At 30.0% G+C, this 5,073-nt stretch overlaps 1 pseudogene; it reads left to right on the top strand.

Annotated features, from left to right (window-relative positions):
- The first annotated feature begins 270 nt into the window (after nucleotides 1–270).
- Nucleotides 271–624, top strand: LOC149183028 (ornithine decarboxylase pseudogene; annotated as a pseudogene).
- Nucleotides 625–5,073: the final 4,449 nt, after the last annotated feature.

Genomic DNA, 5,073 nt, shown 5'->3' with positions numbered 1-5,073 from the left:
GTATCAAAGCTGGTACTCGCTTGACTCCCTCAAGGGAGGGCCAAGAAGATGTGAGGGATCCTAATTGTTTCTGTATAGATATTAGTATAGGTGTGTGAGATTTGATTATTTTGTTGTGAATTTTATTTTTGCAAAGTGTGAGATTTCCCTATGTATATATGGATATTGTGATGTGCGAAGTGTTTTCTTGTATAGATCTGTGGATTTGTGTGCTTAGTTTCCTAGATCTATATGCAACGAGCGAGCTCTGAACTAAAGAGATGAAAGGTGATGGCTCTGTGGTCAAGGTTGCAGGAAGAAGCTATGAACGAGATGGTGCAGTCCGTTATCAACGAAAGCGATGTGAACAACCCATTTGATGTTCTCGACGTGAAATTCATGGTGGATTTGTGGCACAAATGGCAGGAGACCTTCCCAAACATGTGCCTCTTTTACATCATTAAGTGTAACTCAAATGCTACGTTATTGTCAGCCTTGGCCAAACTTAGTTCTAGATTCGACTGCACCAGTCAGGGGGAAGTCGAATCCATCCTCAAGCTCGACATCTCGCCCGATCATTCAAATCCATGCAAGGAAGACACACACCTCAAATATGCGATGAGATGTGAATTTAACCACATTTGATTTCATTTCACTGTGTTGAATGACAACATTCTTCTGCTTTTTTTAAGTTGTTCAGAGGGCATAAGCACCAAGTGCGCAGATCAACATCAATGTTGTGAGTCGGAAATTTGCAGAAATATTTTAAGATCGGGATTGTGCCTGCAAAATAGTGATTAGATCTTGAGCCATCGTAGATTTTTTATTTTTTTGAATGAAAGGCCGATGGATCAGAACTGAGGTGAAATCGACTTCCGCAGCGTGAAACCATTGATCTGGATCTGATAATTGGTTGTTGGATATGAGATCTAGCTATTGTGGAAAGATAAAGAGCATCTGAAACATCGATTCATGTGTGTTTTTATTGGTTATAAAAAAGGGTTGGCGGTTCTTAAACTGGAAGTCTCGGTGTCTGAAACATCAATTCTTGAGTGTTTTTATTGGTTATAAAAAAGGGTTGGTGGTTCTTAAATTGGAAGCCCCGGTGTTTAAAACATCAATTCTTGTGTAAGGTGAAGTCATTTGATCAACTTTCGAACACATTCAGTATCTAGACCTTCATCCAATCAACCAACAAATAGCAGAAATAGAAATATCTGAAAAATGGTGGTTGGTCTACAGGGTGATTTATTACCTTACAACTCTTATCGTGGAAGCCCTAACGGGCAGAGATGTCAATATTGTTGATCTTGCAAAGTTCATCAACGATGGTCAGAGACAATTATGTTTTAAATGGAGGTCAAGTGATAGCTCGAAGATGTGGTGGTGAAAGAGTGGTGTTTGCAAGATTCCACAGTGGATGTGAGTGTTAATGAAGACGAGTGAGACATATATCATATTGTTGTTGTAATATGTGTTTTCATTGTTTTCTATGCAAGCATTAAGGGAGGGTGTTGGAAGTAATGCTTCCATGTCATGTCTATTTGTCAATAGGAGTTACAAGGAGTCAGCCTAGAAGTTATTGTTTCCAATGTATGAGTTGTAGTCATGATCTAGATGCCTAGAAGTCAGTAATTTATGTCTTATATATTTTTACTTGTGGTGATCAATAAAGGTATCAAGTGTGATTTTTTGTGTGCACAATCTCTCTCCTCATCTCAATTTCTATTATACAATCCCAATATACAATTTCAAGAAAGATTGTCTTTTTCTCTTCTTTTTTTTAGTTTAAAATACATATTTGAATGTATAAATGGATTCAACACCCTGACAAAACTTGGGGAGCTCACATATTATAGATTAGATAACTTAAATTCAAGTTTAAATCTATTAAGATTATGGTTAAAATTAACAAAAAAAAAAAAAACAATTTGAAAAAATGCCATTCTCTAAATTAAATAACTTAAATTCAAGTTTAAATCTATTAAGAATTATGGTTAAAATTAACAAACCAAAAAAACAAAAGTTTTGAAAAAATGGCAATTTTTTCTATAGATTAAACTACACCAAAATATCCATATGTCCATGAAAAAGAAAATCAACATTGCTAAAATAAGAAAATATCATAAACACTATTGTGAAATGATGTGTTATACACTTCCTCAAAAAACAGAAGCCCACAAAAGCTGAATATTAAAAATCTATCTTTCTTAAAATAATTTACATACACCCACATTAAATCAAAATTTGAAAATATGTATTACAATTATTACCTCCCTAATATTTTAATATATCAAAATTATAATCATTTATAAATATGTCTCTTAAAACTTTTCAAACACATAATAAAATTTAATTTCAAAATATATTAACCATCACCACGTAGCTACCTACCACAATGACAGTGACAATGACAATGACAATAAGAATAAGAATAATAATAATAATAATACTAGCAATTGCACCAAACATTGCAAAGGAAACATTGTAAGGCATAAATTGGAGAAGAATCGTGGCATATAAAAATCTATTATATAGATGCATAATCTATCATGCAGGTGCATAATTTGTTATTAATTCATCCTCCTCGATCCTACGACCTATTTTGAGAGCTCTGGAGGATATTTTATAGTTGAAATTTTATGGGCAAATAATGACTTGTTATTTATTATATTTTTAAAGTTGTTTTTTTTTAAATAGTGTTAATTACAAAATTGAAAAATAAAATTTGTTTTATAAAAATATTATATATATCTCTCTCTCTCTATATATATAGATATATATATATATATATATATCAATTCCTTATACATATCGACCATCACTTTTGTCTCCTAAATACTATTTAAAAATATAATAAATAACAAGTCATTATTTGCCCAGAAAAATTCTACTATTATACTAAATATTAAAAATATTTACTTACTAAAAATCATAAAATAAAATATCAAAAAAATTATTAAAATATTTAAATAGAAAGTAAATTTATTTATGAAAAATTAAGATTATTATATTTCTAATCACAACGTTAACCTTTCTCAACTTAAATGAAGTACTCATTGACAATTTATTATGGTTCTTATTGCACTGCACCTGGATGAAAATAAATTTCAAAATAATTATTCTTGATTTAGTACTCACAAGATTTAGGGATTTTTTTTAATACAATTTTTTTTGAATATATATATATAAAAGAAGTAATTTTTTTTTAAACAAATTTTATTTTTCAATTTTGTAATTCTTTGCACATATCAACCATCCCTTTTGTCTCCTAAACACTAAAAACAAACAACTTTAAAAATATAATAAATAACAAGTCATTATTTGCCCAGAAAAATTCTACTGTTATACTAAATATTAAAAATATTTACTTACCAAAAATCATAAAATAAAATATCAAAAAAAATTATTAAAATATTTAAATAGGAAGTAATTTTTTTTATAAAAAAATTAGGATTATTATATTTCCACTGGCTCTTAACCTTTCTCAACTTAAAAATGAAGTAATTTTCCTTTAACTAAAACAATATTAAAAATATTTACTTACTAAAAATCATAAAATAAAATATCAAAAAAATTATTAAAATATTTAAATAGAAAGTAAATATAAAAATCATAAAATAAAATATCAAAAAAATTATTATAATGTTTAAATAGAAAGTAAATTTTTTATAAAAAAATTAAGATTATTATATTTTTACTCAACTTAAATGAGGTAATAATGGACACTAATTAACAATTTATTATGATTTTTATAAAATTACTTATGAATGAAAATAAATTAATATAAAAAAAATAAACAAATCTAAAACCATTTTTATTTACACTTAATAACATTTACAAAGTTAAAAATAATTTATCTCCAATCATATGCCTTTTTTGCAATCAGTAATCATATGCCTTTTTTGCAATCAGTTATTAGTTATTGTGTTTGGAGAAAGTAACTTGGCGGCAGGTAGGGTTTTGAATGCGATTTCATCTCCATCTTCGCCATTTTGGGCGATCTGGACGCAGACTTTGTTCAGCTCCATGCCTGCAAATCGTTGGCTTATTTATAGTTTAATCTCGTTATTGATACATAATATCCCTTTTCTCTCTCCCTCTCTCGAGGGTCCTGCAATCTCGATCCCAACTAAATCTTTCCAAGATACTCCTTTTCTCTCTCCCTCTCTCGAGCATCCTGCAATCTCGATCCCAACTAAATCTTTCCAAGTTCCTCCAACTAGATTTATTTGGGAATTTATAGATAAAGTGAAAAAAACGCAAGTAAATACATATTACTAACCGTCGTGCAATCTTGACCCAACTAAATCTTTCCAGGTTCCTCCAACTAAATCTGTCCGAGTCCAATAAAATTCAAAAAACAATCGCTGAATCAAATCCAGGGCGTATCAGAAGTATTCTTCCTTTTCCAGAATACTGGCAACAGAACCGACTTCACTGTGTTTTTTTTTCAGATTTCTGCTATCTCCCTTTATCCATGATAAAATACCGAAAGAAAGTCGTTAAAATAATTTTTGAGTACTTAAATTTTAAGTTAATTATTACTAACTATTAACGGATTATTAATTTAAAATTATTATTAATTATTAACTGATAATTAATCTAATGGTTGATTTTTGTTTAATCCTCAGACATTAAATCTAAAAGTGTATAATGGTGCAAAGTGGCATTTAAGAGAGTAAGTGGCATTTAAGAGAGTTATAGATTCAACTATTAAATCACTTTTAAAATTTCAAAATAAAACACCGTAATCAAGTCAACAAACATGTGGCTATGATTCCATCTGCTGGATGGAATTTTAGGTATAATCCCGAATGATGACGGTATTGACTATGTCCAAAATGAAAGAAGATCAGCAAATATCTCCGAGATGTGACTGAGAAATCACAAGGAAAAGAAGATAGGGCAACACTTAACCAGTTTGTTATAGGGCATTAAATGCCGGGATATGCGGATGTCCAAAATGAAAGAAGATCAGCAAATATCTCTGAGATGTCACTGAGAAATCACAAGGAAAAGAAGATAGGGCAACGCCTAACCAGCTTGTCATAGGGCATTAAATACCGGAGATATGCGAGTTGGTTAACACAA

Source organism: Pinus tabuliformis, chromosome 3_2 (assembly GCF_031772625.1).
Source record: "Pinus tabuliformis cultivar Carrire ecotype Pingquan chromosome 3_2, CPIR1, whole genome shotgun sequence".
In the NCBI taxonomy this organism is placed as follows: domain Eukaryota; kingdom Viridiplantae; phylum Streptophyta; class Pinopsida; order Pinales; family Pinaceae; genus Pinus; species Pinus tabuliformis.
This window is presented reverse-complemented; position numbering and strand designations above follow the sequence as displayed.